The sequence below is a fragment of the Monodelphis domestica genome, chromosome 4 (assembly GCF_027887165.1).
Source record: "Monodelphis domestica isolate mMonDom1 chromosome 4, mMonDom1.pri, whole genome shotgun sequence".
In the NCBI taxonomy this organism is placed as follows: domain Eukaryota; kingdom Metazoa; phylum Chordata; class Mammalia; order Didelphimorphia; family Didelphidae; genus Monodelphis; species Monodelphis domestica.
Window position 1 is genome coordinate 4,583,050 of NC_077230.1, and position 25,970 is coordinate 4,609,019.

General features: G+C 34.9%; 1 protein-coding gene across 3 annotated transcripts in view; it reads left to right on the forward strand.

Moving 5' to 3' along the window:
• The first annotated feature begins 2,005 nt into the window (after nt 1-2,005).
• The window catches only part of KCNJ6 (potassium inwardly rectifying channel subfamily J member 6), a 192,604-nt gene continuing 168,639 nt past the window's right edge, over nt 2,006-25,970 (forward strand). Inside the window, exons 1-3 of one of the 3 annotated variants that reach the window (XM_056797073.1) lie at nt 2,006-2,285; nt 2,523-2,579; nt 21,867-22,086. The gene's annotated coding sequence lies outside the window, so the exon portion shown is untranslated. Of the gene's footprint in view, nt 2,580-21,866; nt 22,087-25,970 lie in introns of all 3 variants that reach the window. The other 2 variants (XM_056797072.1, XM_056797071.1) reach the window with 2 other exon arrangements.

Sequence of the window (25,970 nt, forward strand, 5' to 3'; positions counted from 1 at the left end):
TCTTTAGCTATTGAATATATACAAATCTACTTTGGTAGTTGAAACCTCAGATATTTTATGCATTTTCTAGGTATTTGGATTAAGGTTTCCCTTTCTATTTTTGCTTCTTGCATTTTGTTATTATTTGTAGAAATGCTATTAATTTTTGAGGGCTTATTTTGAAGCCAGAAACTTTGCAAAAGCTATTAACTTTCTAAATATAATTGCTGATTTTTTGCAGGTATTTTTTAACATATTCCCACAAGAAGGAAATGCAACTATAATATATCAGTGAAAATACAAAGAAAACACTCTGTGTGCCTGGTTGATCTGATGAATTAAACATGAAAGCTAAAGTAGATAAGTGAACTTAATTGTTAGTTCCAAATTTCTCACTCATGCATGTTTATATATACATATAAATTTTCTATATTAGTCATATTCCAGGAAAAATAAGTAAGAAAAAGAAAAATGATGCTTCATTCTGCACTTTGAGTCCATCAGCTATGGTGCTTTTGAGCTATAAAGTCTTTTATAGTTTATTATTACAGTATTACTATTATTGTATACATTGTTTTCCTGGTTCACTTTGCTTTAGACCAATTAATATAAGACTTCCCTTCCCAGGCTTTTTTAAAACTATCTCCTTCATCATTTCTTACAACAAAATAACATTCTGTCACATTCATATACCAAACTTGTTCAGCCATTTCCCAACTGAGGGGCGTCCTCTCATTTTTCAACAACTCTACCATGACAAAAAAAAAAAATCTATCAATAATTTTGTACATACAGGACCTTTTCCTTTTTCTGTGATCTCCTTGGGATGATTTTGATTTCTTCTTTGAAATTTTTTTTCATCTTTTGGCCCTATCTCAATAGGGTATGGCTCTTTTAAATTAGTTTCAATTACTGTTAGATTTGAGAAATGAGATCTTTATCAGAGAAACGATGCCATTTCCCCAATCTGCTGTTTCCCTTGTATATAGTGATATTGTGGCAGAATAACACTTTGTTCAGTTATTGAAAATATCAAGATCTAACCATTAACTGTGATCACTCATTCATTCTTAAGACCTAACCTCTCATTCACAATCCAAAGGGGAAGAGGGAAATGCTAAAAGATCCGATAAGCCTGAGGAGAGAAAAGAGGAGCTATGCAGAGTTACTGAATCAGTCTGGAATACTTCTCAGTTCAAAATCGGAGGGGAGAGGTGGCTGGAAGAGTCTCCTGAATACCAGAGTTCTGCTCTTCCATAAAGAAAGCCTCTTTGAAGTCAGACAGCTGACACTGAGAAACTACCCCGAAGTCTTTTATATACTCCGAATCCCACCGTACGCAGACCCCCCCCCCCAAGCACGTGACTAAGAAGAGATCTGTAAAATGTCTCAGGTAAAATGATAGAAAAGCGGCTACTTACTGGCTGCTGAGAATTCCTCCCACCCCTGGCAGGGCCTGAAAATGTTAAGTCTCTACTCACTTAAGCCATAGCTGATCACTCTATCAGTATTCAGCCCAAGGGAGTCTGGTCCCGCCTTCCCTTCTCAGGTCTTTCACTTGCCTTTCGGTAGCCCACTGAGCAATAAAGGGAACTTACTGGAACTTGGGCTATCAAGGCTTCTCCTCCCTTCCTAGCTCCAGTTCACTGCCCTTACGGTCTAACTAAAGTTAGAGTCCCCGGAATAAACCTTCCACAAACAAACAAACAAGCAAGCAAAACTGGTCCCTGATGACTCCCCTTCCACATCCGCACCCTCCCTCCCCTCGCGGATCCTTCGCTCTGTGCCTTAAGGAAAGAGGGGACTTTTGGAGACGTATCTCGCTATATCTTGACCTCTACTGTGTCTCTTGTAAGGGGAAGGGGAGGGTGACAAGGGGACACTAAAGCTAAAAAATGGCTTTTAAAAAGAGGGGAGGACGATAAGGAGTGAAATGGCCGGCAACCCCTCACTTTCCCTCCTCCCTGAACACGTACTGTTGTACCACCTTCTCCCCGGCACGTGGCGCTGTGCCCAGTTTTCTCTCTGGGGCATTATTAAACTATTGATTCAGGCTACCAGGCAACCACTTCCCTGATGCTGAGCATCATTCACTGAATTTGCGGATTTCCTGACATCCCTCTGCGAAGTCTATCACTTTTTTCTGTGCTTGAGATTTCGATTACACTTTTGTTTACACACACACACACACACACACACACATCCCTTCGTGACCTCACCTTACCCCAAACACACGCCTCTGCACCCCTCTTTCAACGATGCTAGACTCGATCAGTAATTTCATTCTGCAACACCTGGCTGAAAAGGTTGGGAGAGAAGAGGTGGAAGTGGGGGCGGGGTGGGGGTTGTGCAGGGGGAGGAGAACGGAGGGTTGGGGGAGGATCAGAGGGAAACGGAAACCTGGAGTCTGAGCTGGGTGAACAGCGAAGAGGATAGAGCCTTCTGCCAACCTCTGAGGGATGATGTAAAAATTTGCCATCTGATTCTTTTTTCCCGTATTTTTTGCCTTCTATCGTTTCTTGAACAACCATCAACCATCAAAGCTCCTCTCTGCTCACCAGGAAGATCATGATTGAATGAATCCCGCCTTTCCACAATAGGTAAGTCAAAATAGATAGTTATTCAAAGGCAACAAGCTTGTGCAAATCTGCAAAGACATTCGGTTCGGTAGCTACCATTCTCTGGGCTATTCCATTGCATGCATTTTCTTCTCTGATGAGAAATATGGTGACCGAAACATAAAGGCAGGGGGGAAGCCAGTTATATAACATAAGGGAAATCTGTTTCGTGTGGTTTTCATAAGCAACTGAAAACTCCACAAGAGAGGGAGGCAAGAGAAGGGGGCTGTATGCGATGGATTCAAAGAAATCTGCTAAAATGATTTTTAAAATATTTCAGTATGCTTTGGAAAAGGCTGAGTACATGGGCTAAATTCAAGGACTGCATGTTGTGTTTTCATTTCTTAACCAGGAAAGTGATTTTAAAACCCTGTCTCTTCTTCCTCAGTAGGAAGGGGAGGTGAGAGAGAGAGAGACAGAGAGAGAGAGAGAGAGAGAGAGAGAGAGAGAGAGAGAGAGAGAGAGGAGAGAGAGAGAGAGAGAGAGAGAGAAGAGAGAGAGAGAGAGAGAGAGAGAGAGAGAGAGAGAGAGAGAGAGAGAGAGAGAGAGAGAGAGAGAGAGAGAGAGAGAGAGAGAGAAGGGGAGAGAGTCATAAACTGGGATCATGCAGTAAAGACAATTTGCAGTGTGCCATTGCTAACATGTAAGGATGAAAAAACAACTAGGATTCCCCTGAAAGCCAGAAGAAACAACCATATATCTAAAAAATCCTTTAGATAAAATTAGATGTTTGTGCCATTACTTAAAGGGAGGAGGGAGCAAAAAAGCATGAGGAAGTGAACAATTTCTGCCTCCTTGCAGATGTTAAGCATCTTCTTGGAATTACCCTTTGTGAAATTACATAATTTTTTACATTTTATAGCATCAGGATTGGAAAAGGCCACTTAAAAATCAATGGAAGACTGTGTCAGTACAAAGCTCTCTGAAGTTCAAATTCTTAGAAAAGATATGTCCACAAGTGTAAATGTGAAAAGGTTAGGGACAAGGACTGGTCATAAATCCAACATTTTAAAATAATCAAAACCATTTCTATTGTCATGGAAGGAGATTTCTGTTACTTTAATGGAATAACTATTGCTCTTCATAAAAGTAGGATAGGCTCCCAGAAAGCATAATATATGATGTAATATAGCATAGCATAAGTATACAAACTATTTCCTTTTCTATTTTTCTTTTTCTGTCTGAAAAGGAGGAGGAAGATTGCTGCACAGTAGGGAGCAAATGAGCTATTTAGAAAGGCAGACTCAGTGTTCTCAGGGTTGTGTTAACTAAGCTTTGCCCATTTTGTCTTGAGCTCTGTATCACCATGACGACTGGTGGGGGAGGAAGTGGGGGAGAGAGTGGGGAAACAGCTCCAGTTACATGGAAAACAGAGAACAAAACTTTCCTAGCATTAGGAATAAATAAAAATGTGAACTGTCCCCCTTCTCTTCATGCATCTGTCATTGATACCTAAAAATAATACAAAAGGTGAGGCTTTGAATTTGGCTAGCCACTGGCACAGCTCTAAACATTGCCTGGGAGCCTATGCTGATTTTGAGAGCACAGGGTTTTTTATTCTAGCACCATGGCCAGAGGCGAATTCTCTGATGTCAACAAGCTAAGTTGAAGAGTGTATCTAGTTCCTGAAGTCTTTCCTGATCACTATAAAAAGGAGAAAAAAATTTAATGAGTGTATATAGTGAGGGAATCTGATTATCATAGCAGTTAGAGAGCTTGCATATGGTTAATTTCCTACGCAGCTATGCATTAGAATAGCTGTTAAAAATCGAGCACAATGAAATAGCAAAAGAACCAAAATCAGTTCGATTCTTAGGGGGAAATATTTGGAGGATCCAAGTCTGGCCTGATCCAGAGCCTGAGAGTTAGGGTGTTTAAACCAAATCCTATCAGTTTGCATAAGCAGCAGTTCATTTCATGGCCTCTAGTTTCTTTCTTGAACTTTTTTTTAGTGCACAGATGCCAAAAGGGTGCTACTGCAGCACTTGGGTCAGGATGAACAGAAAAAAAGTCATGTTTAGGGCCATGTGACAGGGAAAAGAAGGAAAATAGCATATTTGTCAGTTGAACCTAAAAAAAATGCTAAACCAACTACAAAATGTCAACACATCAAAGGAGAAAGTTTTTATATTTTTGAGGAAATGTTGTGAGTGACAACTTCAAGCTGTCAGCCCAAAGAATCTGAGCAAGGTCCTTAAATTTTCAGTGCTAAGAATTGGAAGCCTAAAGGGTGATTGGGGAGTAGCTCCTTGTGTTGTTAAAAACAATAGAAGAAACTGAAGTTTCCTATTTTATCTGCATGTTTCTCTTTCCTCCCTCTTCCCTATTTCCTATGTAATTGAAATAAATTAAGGAAATGTAATACAGATAGATGAGAGCTCAGTTCCAAGCAAGACTCTTCTGAGGAACATTTGAGAATAGTTTAGGTCTTAGTATAGTTTAGAATTTATGTCTTCAATAGCATCACTGATTACTGATGCATACATAAAAGCCCCATGACTGTCTAGAACTACTGAGGAAGCTATCAGACTTTATAAGTGTTCACTTAGTTCACTTGTAGTTGTTGTTTATTTTCTCCACGTAGTCAACTTGTATCTTGACTTTTGAGACCTTGTTTCTCCACTTCTTGTGAATATTATGATTGTATTTCTAATTATTATGCATGGGAAATACAGGAAGCATAAAGTCCAGTTTAAATCAATAACTTAAAAGGCATGCCCATATCTTGGGTTGTGATTGCTAGAGTTGGAGGAATTAATACTGACACTAAATAACTTATGCCAAATCTAGAAAGGAACACGGGCTATGGAAGTTGCACACAATTTCCTGCATTTCATTTCTAGTGACTATTGGAAAGTTTGGGACTAAAGTTATTTAAAAGGCATGCAAGTCAAAGAATGGATAAATGAGGAGGAGATGCTAGATCAGATGTTGAAAACAAAAGAACAAAGCCAGCTTTTTGTTTCCTTCTACTCAGAGTAGTGCTTAACTAAGAATATCAACCATGTACGGAATCAGTAAAATGCCAAGTCCATTCTTTCTTCTTACCTTTTCCATATTGGTTGATCCTTGGAATGCTGTCGATATAGTTTGCCACAAGTATAACAAAAGATTTGACAATATTTTCATCAGATATAAAATTCAGAGCTGCATAGGACTGCATAAACCATCTAATATAGTCTTTCATTTAACAGATGATAGAATAGACACCTACCATGATATAGTTTGTCAAAAATCGAATGTCATCTTAGCTTGAATGAAGAATCACATAGAATCCAATCTTACAGAGGTGATAGGACTACTGTACTGTCCTATGTTATAAGTCCACCTTATTTGAAATATTATGCTCAGTTTCTAGGCATAGCATTTAGGATAAATTAGTCAGTATCTGGAAGAGGGTATAAAGGATGGTGAAGAACATTAAGGTCATGTCATATGGGGAATATTTGAAGAAACTGAGCATGAGGGACAGCTGTCAATCTGTATCTGAGTATAAGAATAGTAAAGTCAATAGAATGTTGGACTTGAAGTCAAGAAAATGAATGAGAATCCTGTCTCAGGTCAGACTAGTTTGTAATCTGGAGCAATTCAAACCTCTCTCTCAATTTCCTCTACTATAAAGGGGTTGAGCTTGGGCATATCCTTTCTAGATGTAAATCTATGATCATATAACATTAAATAGATTGGTAAAAATATTTTGTGGAGGTTGGGATTGTAAGGATTATAATACATAATATTTGGGAAACTGAAAAATTCAAAAATGGAATTTTATAATATTAAAAATGTATATGTTCCAATGAAATAATAAAAGCAATAAATCCATTAAAGATATACTGATCCCACACTAAGTATTATAATATACATAATCTCAGTACAATTTTAGTAACATTAACTGAAAATTAAATGGCAAAGAAAGGAAACTACTGATTTGGAGTCAAAGAAACTCATTTCAAATCCAGCTTCTGATGATTAGTACTATTTGACCTTTGGGCAAATTGCTTTATCATCTTAGACCTCAGTTTTCTTTTTAAAATGAAGGGGTTGCTTAATAATCATAATTGTGAATGTGAACGGGATGAGCTCACTTATATAAAACCAGAAATATATGTCAGAATGAATAAAAAACCATCCAAAAACACTTGAAACAGAGCAAAACACACCGTAAAAATCAGGGACTGGAACAAGATGCATTATGCTTCCAGCAAGGTTTTTTTTAAAAAAAGGAGGGAAAGTAATCATGATCTCAAACAAAGCAAATGCAAAAATAGTCCTAATTAAAAGATATAAGCAGGATAACTACATTTTACTAAAAGGCGCCATTAATAATGAAATAACATAAATATCAAACATAGTTGCACAAAATGGCAAACCATCCAATTTTTTAAAGGAAAAGTTAAATAAGTTACAAGAGTAAATAGACAGTAAAACAATATTAATAAAGCACTTCAGTGCTGCCCTCTCACAGCTAGATAAATCTAACTATAAAATAAATTAAAAAGAAATTAAGGAGATGAATAAAATTTTAGAAAAGTTAGATATGATAGACCTCGGGAAGAAATTAAATGGGAATAGGCACATATACACATCTTACTCAGCTATGTGTGACACCTTCACATGCACCAAAAAACCTCACAACCAAATTCAGAAAAGCAGAAATCAAATTCATCCTTTTCAGACCACAATGCAATAAAAATTACATTAAATAAATAGATATGGAAATATAGACTTAAGATTAATTGGAAAAAATAATCTAATCCTAAGGAATGGGTGGCAAAGAACAAATCATAAAAGAAATCATTTCACTTTATTAAAGAGAATGACAACAGTGAAACAACACACTAAAATTTATGGGAGCAGTACTTAGGAGAAATTTTATATCCCTAATTTTTGCATCAGTAAAATAGAAAAATATCTGATCAATTAATTGGGTATGCAATTAAAAAAAAACCTAGAAAAAAAAACAAATAAAAATTCCCAATTAAACACCAGATTAAAAATCCTAAAAATAAAGGAAGAGGTAATAAAATTGGAAGTAAGACAAACATTTACCTAATTAATAAAACTAGGCACTAGTTTAATGAGAAAAACACAATAAAATAGATAAAACATTAGCTAATTTTATTTTTAAAAGAAATAAAACCAAATTCCCAGGATGAAAAAATGAAAAAGTATAATGTACCACCTATTGGGATTAAATTAAAGCAATTATTGGGAACTATTTTGTCTACTTTTATGGCAATGAATCTATTAATTTAAGTGAAATGAATACTTAAAAAACATAAAGTGCCCAGATTAAAACAAGAGGAAATAGAATACTTAAGTTGATCTTAGAAAAAATAAAATGAACAAGCCATAAATTAACTCTCTAAGTAAAAAAAAAAATCCCCATTGTTATCTAACTCTCACAAATTCCCTCAACCCTCTCCCCCAAGGGGGGAAACAAACTAAAAATGATACTTCAAAGGGAATTTTCGAGAAGCAGAGATAATCAACATTTGGGCTAAAGCAGCTGTCCTGCCTAAAACAACTCTGGAGGACATCAGGAAAGCTCTGATCCATGGGATGGTGGTCTGGCCCGAGTTGTCGCTGTGTCAGTGGCAGCTGGGGCGTTAGGCACGTTTGTCCCATCCACAATCCGGGCAATGCTGTGGGTGGTCAGAGAAAGACTGCAGGAGACTTGGGCTGCTCCTATGTGGGGAACATGGTCATTGACGAAGGTAGTCCGGACTAGGCAAGAGGGATGAGCGACCTGGCCGAATCTCGTAACCGGGCTGGCTGAGGAGCAGAGCGCCTCCTTTCAGCTCCAAGCACATGGGCAAGCCGATGCCCAAGAGGCCCAAGAGGCCAGAAGGTGTCAGAGCATTTGAGGTGTAGCAGTGCTGGGGGGGTCTTGGCCAAAGCTCTGGGGCAGGTAGAAGAAGCATGGAAGGGCACTCACAGACCAAGGTGTGAACTAAACGAGGGGGAATCACACCTAGCCTTGGACCATAAAATGCTGGACGAACCAAAAAAGTCAAAGATCCCCAGATAAAGTCCAGAAAACAAAAGAATGAAAACCTGAAGCCTGAGGACATTATCTTCCACACCCTGGGAACAGACCCTGACCCTAATATTAAGGTAATAACAAAAAAAAATCTTTAAAAATGAAGGAACAACAGGGGGCAGCTGGGTAGCTCAGTGGATGGAGAGCCAAGCCTAGAGACAGGAGCTCCTGGGTTCAAATCTAGCCTCAGATACTTCCCAGCTATGTGACCCTGGACAAGTCACTTAACCCCTATTGCCTAGCCCTTACCCCTCTTCTGTCTTGGAGCCAATACACAGTATTGTTTCTAAGGTGGAAGGGTTTTGAAGAAAAGATAATATATAGTGATAAAGTGAAACCTGTACAAGAAAAACAGGCTTAGTTCAGTCTAAGGAAAACGATTAACAAATGATTATATCAATAACAAAAGAAACAAAAATAATATGATTATATCAAGAGATACAGAAAATGCTTTTGACAAAATACAACATATTCCAGTTAGAAGGATCTGAAATGATAAGTACAAAAGGATTGATTGTTCCTCAAAATTATAAGAAGCATCTACCTAAAACCATCCACAAGCATTATATATAATGAGAATAAGCTAGAAGCTTTCCAGTAACATCAATGGATGCTCATTATCAACAATACTATTCAATATTAAGCTAGAAATCATAACAATAGCAATAAAATAAAAAATTGAAGGAATCAGAATCAGCAATAGAACCACTTCTTTTTATAGACAATATAGTGATATACTTGGAAAATCCAGAGATTCAGCTAAAAAATTAATTTAAACAATAGTTTTTAGCAAATAGTAGGATATAAAATAAACCCACATAAATCAGCAGAATTCTTATATATCACTAACAAAACCATGCAAGAACAGAGTAAGAGATAGTTTATTTAAAATAACTATAAACAATATAAAATTTTTGTGAATATATTTGCCAAATAAACCTCATATTTGTTAAGTGGAAAGACAAGCTTTGGGAATAAGAACTAATTATGTGTTAAAATTTGTAGGGAAAAATAGAAAGCTGTCTAGCAAAAACTTAGGTATAGATAAAATTTTAATAACACCAAGATAAGTACAAAATGGACACAAGCTAGATATAAAGGGAGATATCATGAGTAAATTAAAAGGACATGAAGCATATATCATATTTATGGATAAGAGAAGAATTTAAGAACAAAATGAGAATTCTGGAATGAAATTGGATAATTTTGGTTATATTAAATTTAAAAGGTTTTCTTTAACAAATAAAATCAATTTACTCAATATTATAAGAAAAGACAAAAACTGAAGGGAAAATTTACAGATAATTTCTCAGATAAAGGCCACACATCACAAACATATAGAGAATTGAGTCAAATTTATAAGGATATGAGTCATTCCCCAACTGATATGAAAGGATATGATTAGGTAAATTTTTGAAGACAAAATTAAAACTATATGCAGTTATGTGGAAATGTTCTTAATCCTTATTTATTAGAGGAATAAAAATTAAGACAATATATTTCAAATTTATTTTATTTGAATAACAAAATTTTACATGTTTTCCAAAGTTATATGATTCATGTTGTCTCCCTCCCTCTTCCTCCCGCCATAGCCTACAAGCAATTCAATCTGAGTTATATATGTATTATCACACAAAACATATTTCCATATTATTCATTTTTAAGTGAATAATCTTTTAAATCCAAAATCCTAAATTATATACTTTTTAAAAATGAGTGATGAAACATGTTTTCATCTGCATTTATACTCCAACAGTTTTTTCTCTGGACGTGGATAGCATTCTTTTCTCATAAGTACCTCAGAATTGTCCTGGATCATTGTATTACTGTTAGTGGTAAAGTCTATCACATTTGATCATTACACAATATTTCAATTACTCTGTATAATGTTCTCCCGGTTTCCTTATTTCACTCTGCATCAGTTCTTTCTGAAAACATCCAGTTCATCATTCCTTATAGCACAATAGTATTCCATCACCATCATATACCACAATTTGTTCAATCATTCCCCAATTGAGAGACATCCTTTTAATTTGCAATCATTTGTTACTACAAAAGTGCAGCTATAAATATTTTTGTACAGATAGATCCTTTCTAATTTGTTTAATCTCTTTGGGTTAGAGACCTAGTAGTGATGTTATTAGATTAAAAGTTTTTTTTTCTTTTGCAGCCCTTTGAGCATAATTACAAATTGCCCTCCAGAATGGTTGGATCAATTCACCACTCCACCAGCAATGAATTAATGTCCCTACTTTGCCACATCCCCTCCAGCATTCATTACTTTCCTTTGCTGTAATGTTAGCCAATCTGCTAGGTGTGAGGTGGTACCTCAGAGTTGTTTTGATTTCCATCTCTCTGATTATAAAAGATTTAGAACACTTTTTCATATACTTATTACTGGTTTTGATTTCTTTATCTGAAAACTGCCTATTCATGTCCCTTGCCCATTTATCAAGTGGAGAATGACTTGATTTTTTGTACAATTGATTTAGCTCCTCAGAAATTTGAGTTGGACCTTTGTCAGAGGATTTTGTTATGAAGATTGGTTCCCAATTTATTGCTTCCCTTCTAATTTTGGATGCATTAGTTTTATTTATATTTATTTAATGAAATCAAAATTATTTATTTTATATTTTGTAATTTTTTTCTAAGTCTTGCTTGGTTTTAAAATCTTTCCTTTCCCAAAGATCTGACAAGTATACTATTTTTCACCTAATTTACTTATAGTTTCCTTCTTTATGTTCAAGTCATTCACCCATTCTGAGTTTATCTTGGTGTAGGGTGTGAGATGTTGATCCAAACCTAATCTCTCCCACACTGTCTTCCAATTTTCCCAGTAGTTTTTTATCAAATAATGGGTTTTGGTCCCAAAAGCTGGGATCTTTGGGCTTATCATAGACTGTGTTGCTGGGGTCACTTACGCCAAGTCTATTCCACTGAACCTCCTTTCTGTCTCTTAGCCAGTACCATATTGCTTTGATGACCACTGCTTTATAGTATAGTTTGAGATCTGGGACTGCAAGGCCACCTTCCTTCACATTTTTTTTTCATGATTTCCCTGGATATCCTTGATCTTTTGTTCTTCCAAATGAACTTTGTTGTGTTTTTTTCTAATTCAGTAAAGAAGTTTTTGGTAGTTTGATGGTTATGACACTAAAAAAATAAATAAGTTTGGGTAGGTTGGTCATTTTTATTATGTTAGCTTGTCCTACCCATGAGCATTTAATGTTTTTCCAATTATTTAGATCTATTTTTAATTGTGTGGAGAGTGTTTTGTAGTTGTGTTCATATAGTTCCTGTGTTTGTCTCGGCAGATAGATTCCTAAGTATTTTATACTGTCTAGGGTGACTTTAAATGGAATTTCTTTTTCTAATTCTTGCTGCTGAGATGTGTTGGAGATATTTAGAAATGCTGATGATTTATGTGGGTTGATTTTGTATCCTGCAACTTTGCTAAAGTTGTTGATTATTTCCACTAGCTTTTTAGTTGATTCTCTGGGATTCTTTAAGTAGACCATCATCATCTGCAAAGAGTGATAACTTGGTCTCCTCATTACCTATTTTAATACCTTCAATTTCTTTTTCTTCTCTAATTGCTACAGCTAGTGTTTCTAGTGCAAAGTTAAATAATAGAGGCGATAATGGGCATCCTTGTTTCACTCCTGATCTTATTGGGAAGGCTTCTAGTTTATCCCCATTGCAGATGATATTAGCTGATGGTTTTAGATATATACTGTTTATTATTTTTAGGAACGACCCTTCTATTCCTATGCTTTCTAGTGTTTTTAATAGGAATCGGTGTTATATTTTATCAAAGGCTTTTTCTGCGTCTATTGAGATAATCATGTGGTTCTTGCTGGTTTGCTTGTTGATGTGGTCAATTATGTGGATGGTTTTCCTAATGTAGAACCAGCCCTGCATCCCTGGTATAAATCCTACTTGGTCATAGTGAATAACCCTCGTGATCACTTGCTGGAGTCTTTTTGCTAGTATCCCATTTAAGATTTTTGCATCGATATTCATTAGGGAGATTGGTCTATAGTTTTCTTTCTGTTTTTGACCTGCCTGGCTTTGGATGACACAAAAATTTTTAAAGAAAATAGTAGCAAGGAAATGTATAGCAATATATAACAAAGATAATGCATTGGAAGCAAGTGGAATTTATGCCAGGAATGCAGGAATGGTTTGATATTAGGAAAACTATCAGCATAATTGACGATATCAGTATCAAAAACTATCAGATTATCTCAACAGAAACAGAAGCACTTAGCAAAATGTTGTGCTAGTTCCTATTAAAAACATTAGAAAGCCTAAGAATCAATGGAAATGTGCTTAAAATGATAAGTAGTATCGATCTAATATCATCAGCAATCATTATTTGTATGGGAGCAAGCCTTCCTAATAAGATCAGGGGTGATGCAAGGATTCCTATTATCACTACTATTATTGAATATTGTACTAGAAATGTTAACTGTAGCAGAAAGAAAAGAAAAATTAAAGGAATTAGAATTGGCAACGAGGAAACAAAACTATCCCACTTTGCTAGTGATAAAATGTTGTCCTTAGAGAATCCCAGAATTCAAATAAGAAACTAGTTGAGACAATTATCTTCATTAAAGCTTCAGATATAAAATAAGATCACATAAATTTTCAGTATTTCTATACTACCAACAAAGTCCATCAGCAAGAGATAGAAAGAGAAATCTCGTGTAAAATAACTATAGACAATATAAAATACATGATAATCTACTGCATAAGACCATAAGACAAACCAGGAATTATACACACACAATTACAAAACACTTTGCACAAAAATAAAGTCATATCTAAACAACAGGAGATATATTGATTGTTCATAGATAGGCCCAGCCAGTATAATAAAAATGATAATTCTACCTAAAAGAATTTACTAATTCAGTGTCATACTAATCAACGCACCAAAATATTTTCTAGAACTAGAAAAAATAACAACCACATTAATCTGGAGAACAAAAAGCCAGTACTATTAAGGAATTAATGAAAATTTTTGAAAGAAGATGGCCTAATCTTAGTAGATTTCAAACTGTTATATTTATATTATAAAGTGGTAATAATAATTATTAAAATATAATTTAATATTAATAACTAATAAAATAAAATATAAAATAAACTGGCCCTGGCTAAGAAATAGAGTGGTGAATTAGTAGAATCAATTAGATACACAATACACAGTAATAAATGGCCATAATAATCATTTAGTGTTTGATAAGCTCAAAGAAAAATAAGAAAAAAAAACTCACTGTAAGTTTCTGATAAAGACCTCATTTCTTAAATATATAAAGAACTGAATCAAATTTATATGAATAAAAGTCATTCCTCTAATTGATGAATGGTCAATGTATAGTCAATTTTCAGGTGAAAAATCAAAGCTATCTAAATCATGTTTTTAAAATATTCTAAATCACTATTGATTAGAGAAATGCAAATTAAAATCATTCCAACTATCCCATCTATCAGACTGGTTAACATGGCAGAAAGGGAAAATGATTCTGGTGAATAAATACAATGTGCATACTCTGATCCATATCACAAAGAGATTTTTTAAAAGGGGGAAAGACCTATTTGTATAAAAATATTTCTAGCAGCTCTTTTGGGGTGGCACAGAATTGCAAATCAAGGGAATGTCCATCAACTGGGGAATGACTGTACAAGGAGTGGTATATGATTGTAATGGAATTCTATTGTGCTATAAGAAAAAGCAAACAGTACACTCTCAGAAAATCCTGGAAAGGTTTGTATGAACTAAGGCAAAGTGAAGTGAGTAGAAGCAGAAGAACATTATACACAGTGACATTAATTTTGTAAGATGATCAACTATGAATGACTTAATTATTCTCAGCAATACAATGACCCAAGATCATTCCAAAGGATTTATAATAAAGACATGGCCAATGTAGAAATATTTTTACATGATTGAACATGTATAACATAGATCTAGTTGTTTATCATTTTAAGGAAGGGGAGAGACTTTGGAACTCAAAATTTCATAAAATAAATGTTAAAAATTATCTTTACATGCAATTGGGAAAAAATAAGTATTGTACTAAAAGCAAATCAGAAGAAGGATCATAGGATTCCCTGAAATCCATGGTCAATGAAAGACCTTGGACATTATATTTGAAGAAATCATTTTAAAATTTTCACAGACACAGAGAATAAAAGGACAATGTGAAAATATAAAGAATCCCTGAATCTGCTTGAACAAAACCTCCAAATGAAAATTCACAGGAATGTCATTGCCAAAATCCTGTTTCCTGATAAAAGAAAAAAAAACATTTTAAGCAGTCAGAAATAAAAGCTCTAAAAACTGAAAAATAGCTCATTCTATTTAGGAGTAGAAAATATGAGATCTTTCAAAAGACAAGAGATAAAAATCTTCATCCAAGATAACATCCAAAAAAATGGAATATAATTCAGCAAGAATATACCTTTAACTAAACAGAGGACTTTTAAACATTCTTGATGAAAAACTGAAGCTGAAAGGTAAATGTGAAAAACAAATATGGAAGAAAATGTTAAAAAGTAACATAGATAAACTAGATTAAGAAGAAGAAGAAACTTTGAAGAATGAACTGTTTACATTGTGATGGAGGAGGAGGAGGATGTTAAAAAATATCATTTCAGAATCCTAATGTCATAACGGGCCATATCTCTGAACAGTCAAATGACACCAAAGATGAACAGAAATAGTTTCTGTTTTGTTTTGTTGGTGCCAGTAAGTTGTAAAATGGAATTTTGGGTAAGGAAAAGACATACTGAAGAGAAATTTTTCAGGAAGAATGGTGTAATTTATCACAATAATTAGAGTACACAATTAGAAGTTCATTTTTTGTTGTTCTTCATTTGTATCTGCCTCTTCATGATCTTATATACCATATTATCAATGGGATTTTCTAGGCAAAGATGCTGGAGTGGTTTTCTATTTCTATCTCCAATGGATTGAAACAAATGGAGGTTAAGTGACTTGCGGGGGGGGGGGGGGGGGGGTCACATACTTATTAAATGCCTGTGGTCAGATTTAAACTCAGATTTTCCTGACTCCAAGCCTAGTTCTCTACACTAAGCCATCTTGCTGCCTTAAGGTATAAACAAATGTGTTGGGGGGGGGGGGTGAGGAGAGGAGGCTGAGGGATGGAGAGCAGGAACCACTTGAAATTTATTTTCATCCAAATTGATCAAAAAGTAGGAAGAACATGAGAGAGACAGAGAGAGAGATTGAATGTGGTTTAGGAATATTTTCAACTCAACAGGGAAACAGAAAGGAGTAGGAAAAAGTAAAGAGGAGTATAAGACAGGGTAGATTCAGAGAGATGTTTCTCATGAGCAAAACAAACTCTAAACTTAGAAAATCGATGATAAAGAGGAGACGATGGGAAGAACAAAACGTTTAGAATTTGTCATCAAGAGAAATAGAAGAGTAAAGAAGATTGTATGAGAAAATTCAGTAGATGGAAAAATTCAATTAACTATCATAACCATGAATTTGAATGAGATGATGTCATCCTTAAAATAGAAAAGGATATTGGGATGAATTAGAATGTAAAGTTCAACAATATATTGTTCAAAAGAAGCACATCGGAATCAATAATGCACAGAATTACACTAAGGGATTGGAACAAAATCTATTATATTTCAATTTTACTCAAAAAAAAGAGGGGCTAACAATTCTGATTTTAGACAAAGCAACAATAAAAAATAACTCAAAAGGGGTAAATAGTGAACTTAAATTTTGCTTTATAAAGTAATAGATTATTAATATGTACATTATATTATGATTTAATTAATAATGAATAAATATAATTTTATAACTATACTAGCTAACATTTATATATAAATTATTGTGTCTAGTTCACTGTGCCAAGCACTTTACAATTATTATTTCATTTGGTCCTTACAACAACTATACATGCTATTACTATTCCAATTTTACAGATGAGAGAACTGAACAAACAGAGATTGTATCTCATCCAGTCTTACACATTTAGTGGCTAAGGTCAGATTTTTAATTCAGGGCTTCCTGACTCCAGTGACCAAGCTTTCTATCCAATTTTCTTCCTAGTTTCTCCATTATGCACTAAGTGGCATAACCTCTAAATACTTAAAGGAAAAACTAAAAGCAAAAAAAAAATGGATAATAAAAGTATACTACTATAGTACTTCAATGAATCTCAATTCTAAATAAATCAAAAAGCTCATAAATACAGAAAAGGAAACTATTACACATTATTTTTATCAAAATGTGATAAAATAGAAGTATTAAATCAATTGTTGACTATATAATTTTATTTAAGCAAATTGTTGGAACAAAGAACAAATTATAGAAATGATAGATAATTTTATTAAATATAATTACAATGAGACTATACCAAAAATTTTAGAGTTGAATCAGGGAAATCTTTAAGGGCAGTTTTATATTTCTAAACACTTTTATTAATAAAAATTAAAAAGAACTGATTATCAAATTAAAAATATAAAAAAATTAGAAAACCAACACATTTTAAAATCCCAATTAGGCATCAAAACAAAACTCCAGAAAATCTAAAATGATATAAATAAAATTGAAAGCAAAAAATAATTAATAAAGCAAATTAGAAGATTTTTAAAAAATAAATAAAATAAATAACCATTAGCTAATTTGATTAAAAAGAAGAAAAAGGAAAATGAGGTTGTTACTAAAAATGATAAAGGAGAATTTATAATAAATGAAGATGAAAAAGAGATATTATTAGAAATTATTTTACCTAATTATATGCCAATAAAACTGACCAATTAGATGAAATAAATTAATACCTGCAAAAGTTTTAAGTACCAAAATCAGAAACAACAAGCAGAGAGATTAGCGCAATCTAAGAGGAAGAAATTGAACAAGTCATAAATGAACTCTCAAAGGAGGAAAAAAATAGGACCAGATGGACTCATAATTGAATTATTTCACTCAAAGACAATTTGTTCCAATATTGTAAAAAGCTATTAGCAAAGCAAAAATAGAAGTAAAAATGCTACCAAGCTTCTTCTAGTACACAAATATGATCTTAACACCCAAACCAAGAAGAGTTAAAAAAAGATGAATATCATTAATGAATGTTGATGAATAATATTAAAATGATTACTCCAGAAACCATACCAACATATCATAAAGACTATGCATTATGACCAGCTTGGATTTAAGGACATGGCTCATGTAATATTAAGAAAATATAAAGGTAATTAACCATGTCAATAGCAATACCAATAAAATTATATTGTATCAATAGATGCAGAATATTTGACAAAATATGGTATCCATTTCTTTAAAAAAAAAACACTAGAAAACAAAGGAATAAATGCATCTTTTTAAAAATGATAAATAGGGGCAGCTGGGTGGTTCAGTGGATTGGGAGCCAGGCTCAGAGATGGGAGGTTCTGGGTTCAAATCTGGACTCAGACACTTCCTAGCTGTGTGACTCTGGGCAAGTCATTTAACCCCCATTGTCTAGCCCTTACCACTCTTCTGCCTTGGAAGTAATGAAGTTGAGAGTTTAAAATATTTTTTATGATAAATAGTAAATATCTAAAACCAAGAGGTAGCTTCATGTGTAATGGAAATCAACTAGAATCTTTTTCCAGTGAGTTTCAGGGTGAAATAAGGATTTTCATTGTCACCAGTTCTATTTGATATAGTACTAGATACTATACTACAGATTATAGTGATGACAAGAAAAATAAACTGAGAAATTGGCATAAGTAAATAAGAAAAGAAACCAAAAGAGCCAGTTTTCCAAAAGAAATCCACACTATCAACACTAATATAAAAATGCTCAAAATCACTAACCAAAGAAATGCAAATTAAATGAATTTGAGGCTTAACCTCAAAGGAAGAAAATTAGAAACTTGGTTGATTTCTCCTTTTGAGAAATAACTAAACAAAATTTGGCATGTAAAGCTGCAGAGAAAACTAGGAAGTTCTATATGAATTGACTCAAAACAAAGAGAGAACAAATTTTCACGATGATAACAAGATGGAGAAAAATAACTTTGAAAGACTAAAACTCCAATAAACAAGATGGTGGTAAGAATAACAGCAACGATAAATAGCTACAAGTTGCACAATGTTTTAAGTTCTGCAAAACATGTTACAGACATTATCCTACTTTATCTTCACTACAACCCTGGTAGCTGGATGTCTCAACTATCCTCCACCACAAATGAAGAAACTGAGTTCTGTGACTTGCCCTAGGATTGTACATTTAGTGTCTGAGGCTATATTTGAACTCATAGTTTCCTGACTAACAGTGATCAACCTAAAATGCAGAAACATTCATTTTTGGACATTGATAATGTAGGAATTAATTTTGCTGTGTATCAAGGGGTTTTTTTTTAGGTTTTTTAATTCACTGATTAGAGTCTTAATGAAAAGGCATTTTTTTTAAATGAAAACAAAAAAGTTTCCAAGAACAGTTATGGTATGATAAATGTTTATTTCAATATAATTTATAGCTTTGCAGTAGTGTTGCTCTGAATTAGGATTCTGGGACAAGGTGAAAGAAGCAAAGGGAAGGGGGGGGGGCATGAGAGATGTTACAAAGATAGAATTGATGAGACTAGACTAAAAGGGAAGGGAGAGAGTGAGGAGCTGAAGAGAACAATTTGAAAGCCTGGGTGACTGAGAAGCTGGTGGCACCCTCTGCAGAAATAATATTCAGCAAGGAACAAACAGAAAGAACAAATAGATAGGAAGAGAATAAGGAAAGGGCAGTGTCACAAAAACCCAGTAAAATCAGGATATCAAGAAGAAGAGAGAGATCAGCAGTGTCAAAAACTGCAGAGAGGCCATTGTGGATGAGGATTATAAAAAAGGACATTAGGTGACAATTAATTAATTAATAACTTTGAAGAGAAAAGCTTCAATTGAATGAAGAGGTCAGAAGCAAGATTGCTAAGAGTTAAGAAGGAAAAAAGAAGTGGAGGCACTTACTTAATGTAGAGTTTAGCCTCAAAAGGGAGGAGAGATCTAAGGCAATTGGTAACATTTTTGATAGTCTAGATTTCTTGAGAACTGCCTGTTATATATTAAAATCATTTTTCAATTGGTAAATTATTCTTATAAATTTGAATCAGTTCCTTACGTATCTTAGAAATGAGAACAAACATCAAATATATTTGGAGAAAAGATCCCCCCCCCAATCATTCCTACTTAAATCTTAATATTATTGGATTCGTTTGTTAATTTTTTTATTTTTTTATGATCAAAGTTTTCTATATTATCTTCTGTAATCACCTCTCTATCCCTTGTTTGGTCATGAACTTTTATCCTATCCTAGATATGATAGATAACTTTTTCCTTTGTTTTCCTATTTGATTATGATTTAACATTTTATAAAAGTTTAAACGTTTCTCATTCTGCAATCTTAGTTTTAGCTACCTACCTAATGCAGTCTGCTTCTGGGAAATATTTACCCTTGTAAATTTTGAGTCAGAGGAGCTTGTCCTTGACTACTGTCCATAAATTGTGTACTTCTACTCAGAGATGTTCATCGATATCTTATTGTCTTTAAGGAGCTTGACTACCTAGAATTAGTCTTTTTTTGTAGGGCCGATTTACAGAAATGTTTCTTCCAAAAGATCTACTTTTCCCATTTTGAGTGACTTGTGGAGTTTTCCTAGATTATGTTGCTTAAACTTGTTAGTTATAAGTTTTAATATCAGTCCTACACAGACCCACCATATTGATCTTCCAGTAATTAGTTCATGTAGTAAAAACCAGTGTAAAATTTATGGACCTGTCAGAGTTATTGGAAGAACATGAAATTCAGCTATTGGTAGCTCATTTGCAAGTTTAAAAAATTCACTTTTTATATACTATTAATTTTTTTCTTTTTCCAAATACTGCACTTGATATGGAAAGTTGTCCAGAAATGAGGGAAGGAATTTTGAAAAAGGATTCTTGAGGGCTTGACTTATAAAATGAACCCTTCCATCTCTTGATACTATCAAAGAGAGAACTCAAATAGGAAAGATATGACTTAAAAGTTCTTTGAGGACTAATAAAAACAATTCTACACGTAAAAGCCTCAATAAAATTTGAGAATTTATAAATGACTAGAAGATATCCATAGCCAGTGTATTTAGAGATTTGTATAGAAAAGGATCTGGGGATACTCAAATACACTCTCAAAGTAAAGTTTACAATTCCATTAAAATTTAAGTTTTTGTTTCCTTTTTACAGTCCTCAGTTACCAGACACTAGATGATGCCGGTGGATTTATTCATACGTTTTAGCAGTTGCTGGAGTAATCTGAGAATATCCACATGATTGACTGGCATAGCATATTAGGTCATGAATCTCCTGGGAGTGTTGCATTACTCACATCACTGGACTGTGGCTCAGAACCCTTTTAGCTCTGAGCTCCTCTTTGGGCAATATGTACAGACACCCGGTATCATTATTCTCAGGTAACAATGACTTCCCATACTTGGGACGATGTAAATCTTGGTGTTTTCCTCACATATTCGGAGCATCTTTATTCTGTGAAGGCAAAGCCTGATCCATTCTGGGTCCCATTTGTTACAACCTTCCATACCTTTTCTAGAGTCTCCTTCATTGATCTATCACTACTCCTCTGGAGAAGGAATACGTTGGGGTGCTTTGGATCAGCATGAAGCCTTTCCTTATTCCCCAGCTGAATTTTATATCCAATGAAGACCTTGCAGAGAGCCGTTTGCTTCTTCTGTAATGGATATATGAGAAGTATGATTATGAATAATTAAGTTCAGCATTCTGAAATATCAGATACAAGAGTTGTATCTGATTCTGGAATCAGATCTGAAATTCTGAAATATCAGGGATTTTGATTAAAGGCAACCCAACCTTGGGAATTCCAAGTTCTCCACAGTAACTGAGGCAAACTCAATTTTAATAACTTTAGGTACGTGTTTGTACCCCAAACTTGTTCTCCAACCCGGAAAGGCCTTGTGGGCAGCATTCTGTACACCAGGCTAGTTGTTGACTAAAAATGGTTTATTTCAGAGGTAGTGATAGTTTGGGGGGAGGGGGGATACAGCAGGTAACAATCATTATCCCAGATCTAAAACCTGTACTTCTAGGAATCCATTGTCTGGACTTGTCAGGATCCATATATATCTAAGTCAAAAACTGACCTATCATAGGGTTACCGGGACAAAACTCCCTTATCTCTGTTTGATTTTAGGTAAAAGTCATAAATAAAAGCCATTATGGAACAGCCAACTATGCAACCTATTTCCACATGCTTCACAGCGTAGAATAGCCCAGCTCAGGATCTACCAGGTGGGGAATAATCCTGTTCAGAAAAGAAATAACCCAATGGAAAAACTGAGTCAAGAGGATACTGCAGTGCACTATCTTCATAAGGCCATCTTCTCAATCTTTGCAGTCATCTACCTCCCCAGGTAATCTTTTCAGATAGACTCTGATTGAGCAGTCCTTGCACTTTCCCCAGGATGGTGAAGCACTGGTTGAACAAAGTCAAAGTCCTAGAGACTGAATCCCGCATAACAAGTTCCACTACTGATAAATCAGAACAGGGTCAAGTTGTTTCTCATGCTGTAATAAGTTAGTTGACAATAAATAACAATTTAAAAAATTTCTCTTCAGTACTTATTAAGAATATGTAAAGTTTTTCTAAAACCTCATTTTTCCTTTCCTTCCTAAGTTAAACCCCTCCTGATGTTTTTGTTTATTTTTATCAAGCCTTTACATATAAGAGAAAAATCACGTTCCAGAGTTACGTACGTACGCAAAGTGAATGTGATCGTTCCCTGAAAAACTCCCCTAAATTCTGACTAATATTTGCCCCAATGTCTTAAGCTGTTGCCTAGAATAAAAGGAAAAGCTTCAAAGATGGAATTACTGAGATATGCCAATGGAGTTGTAATTTATCGAATACGTTTTCATAAGTTTCATAGAAATGGGTCATTGCGCAATTTATACCATAGAACATTGCTACACTCTACAAGCAACTTTTAAACTCTAGCTTTCGATGAAGAATTTACAAGTCTCCCATTTGTGTATATTCCCTTGTGGCTTCTTTCACAGAGCTGATACGAGCTTATATTCCAATAAGACCGAAAAGTCAGAGGGCCCAGAAGGTCTTACAAAGCTTCTCAGTGAAAATGTAACTCACCAAGTTACTAAGTTAATTTTGACAAAACTGAGAAAACTCCTTTTCAGTCTTCAACTCTACCTTCCAGTCAAAAAGGGCTCAGGGGTAGCGCAAAGTCATCAAATGACAGCATTCGGGGCTCCTAAGGATACAAATGAATACTACGTTAGCTTTCACCCCACAATGTAACAGTATTTCTGCATGAGCTCCAAAGATCATATGCAATAAATGTATAAATATAACACGAGCATAACCTCATGGATGTAAAACTCATACATGAAACAAAGTTTATTGCCAGTCAAATGACAGTTAAAATTCATTTTTGTTCCATTTGTTTTTGTTAAATTAATTTTTGTATTTTCTTGGATGGAAAAAATCACTTCATCCATCTACTAGTTTTGGCAGTATGTATAGTCATTGCATTCAGAGACTAAGATAGAACACTAGAAGATGCTGCAACTTAGAATACAAATCAACTCTACTGTAAATAATCACTTCCCCGATTTTATCAAATCTAGTATCAGACTAAATTTAAATCACTTAATTCAAAATCTTGCTAAATTATTCCCTAACGTGTTCTAGAGGATTTTACAAAATCCTACGCTTTTCTTTTCTGGACATTGTGACAGATGACAAAGATTTCTTATTGTGTCAACTTGAGAGAAATAAATCAGGAGCTCAATATACCTGCTTTTGGGGAAATAGAAACTCTTACTTCCCATTGACCCCTAATTGAGATCCCTATCCACCCAGTGTTAGCGCAACAGACATACAAATCATTTCTTAAGCACTAGAAAAGCCTTGAAAAGCACAAACTTTCTTTCTTTTTCTCCCCTTTTGGGAATCACTGGAGATAAAACAGTTAAACTCACTTCAGTTCTGTTGAAGGTCTGAGAATTTTCTAGTTAGTGAACCCTCTTTCATTTTATTGTTATTAAAACCATAAGTCTACCGTTCTTCAGGGAAAGAGTAGCCGAAGCGTGTGCTTGTGTGAAAATGTCAAAAAGGTTCTACTTTAAATGTCTGCGGCAGTTGGAAACTCACAGAAACACTCCAAAAAATATTTCCGCATTCTTAAAAACATTCCAAGCACTTTCATTATTATTATTTAGAAATGCATCATAAACAGATAGTCCCAAAGGTATTCTCTAATTTCTTTGACATGCTAGCAGTTCCTCCAAATGAGTTAAGGCTCTCCTTCCCTCTTTTCTGTCTCTCTGAAATGCCAATCTAAAGAGAAATGGGGACGCAAAGAAGAGACTATATCTTTTGTAATATCGGCACAAAAATTGCAACTCTTTTCCTGCCTCATCTAAACCAAAAGTTTCACCAAAAGGTTAGTGGACTCCCCCCCACACACACACACACACACACACTTCTCAGGAAGAAGTCAGTTTAGCATTAGAATCATCAAAGATGGAGTGGACATTTTCTTCTCTGGTACCCAGGCTTTTGCAGGCATCACAAACAGAGAAGTTGCTTAAATCCTTTTTCCCTTTGTGTTCATCAAAAACAGCCGTTTTAGTCGAAATCCTCCTGCAAGATGAGGGTTGGGTGGCAGCTAACAGTAGCTGGCAGTCTTTCTGTCTCTGGATGTCCGTCCATTTGTCCCAATTTCTTGTCTCATCCTGTTCATTGAAGACAAAAGTCATCAGTGAGAGGATTTCAGAGAAGGTTTTTAGGTGCTTTTCAGAGACAGGGATGTATAGAGTCCTGTTAAGCAGTGTCCTATTAAGGAATAGGGGTACCTGCATCCTCAGAGAGGGAGTATTTGAAGCAAGTGGTGGCAGGGATGACCAAGAGGGCTCATCCTCTGGCAAAACTTCGCGAGGAGAGGATTTTAAAAGTATTTTCAAGGAAAAAGAACCCTTGATCTCTTTTATACTATGTTTGATGTCAACTACTTTCACTTCAGGGTTTGCCCAAACAGCCCATTTGTTTCAGGAATAAATCTCTATTTAATCTTTTAGAATCTGTAAAGCTCCATGACTGAAGTTATGAGACAATAGAATGGGGAGTTCAGCAGAATCATTTGTGTCATTGTCCAGCTATGCCTGACTCTTTGTGACCCCATCTGAGGTTTTCTTGGTAGGTACTGCAGTTTCTCACTGAAGCAAATGTGATTAAATGGCTTAGTAAGTCTCTGAGGCCAGAATTTGCCCTCAGGAAGATGAGTCTTCTTGACTTTAGACCCAGCCCCCTAACCACTGTGCCACCGAGCTGCCTCAATAAGTAGGTGTAAGATGGCCCATTTAGATTGATAAGAGTTCAATAAGTAAAGATTAAACAAACTAGTGTTTCTTGAAATTGTCTTCCCATTAGCCAAAATATGCCCACAAGGACTCTGTTCTGGAAGAAATTGGTCAGACAGAACACATCTCAATGAAGAATGCCTACTAGGGAAAAAATTGAGTCATGTCAACTTTATGGCACTTTTATTAAGGCTCTTACTGACTCCCAAGATTTCTATCAGACCATCCGTGCTAGACACCAGATCCCAAAATGGAAGTACAACTGATGAAAATACTCCAAATCTCCAGACAATTTCCAAATATATTCCGTTTTCCCAGAACCCAGAGAGATGTTTTTCTTTGAAAAACCCTTAGATAGGCACAGACAAGAAGACACTGTACTGTCTCTCTGATTTTCCTTAACAATTAAATGGCAACTTTATTGACCAGTTGATTTCCCAACCTGAATCAGCCTCTCAAGGTAAACTTATCTTGTGTTCAATAGAGGGTTGCAGGGGGCACAAACTCTGTTGGACTAGAGAAGTTCCATATGGAGTGCCAAAAACTGTGGCACAAATTGTCCTCTAGACTATTGTCTGGGTCCTTCCTGCCAATAACTCAGAGAGCAACGAACAGCAATTTATTCACTTAGAGAGAGATACATGCTACCAGAAGACTGTGGATACCGGACCTTATTCAATTCAACTGGCGACATTTATTACCATTCTAGTGGTAACAGCTACTGGAGACCAAGAAAAGAAGAGCTCTGCTTGTCATTTATGTGAGGGATGTTTATCATTACTTAAAAAAGAACTTTATTCTAATAAACATCCTCATTACCATTAGATAAAGGGAATAAGATAAATAGAAGGAGCAGACTTCCTAAGGCCTTCAAAGTTCTCCTTTACAAAAATAAAGCCACTAGAGGTAAAAAAAAAGT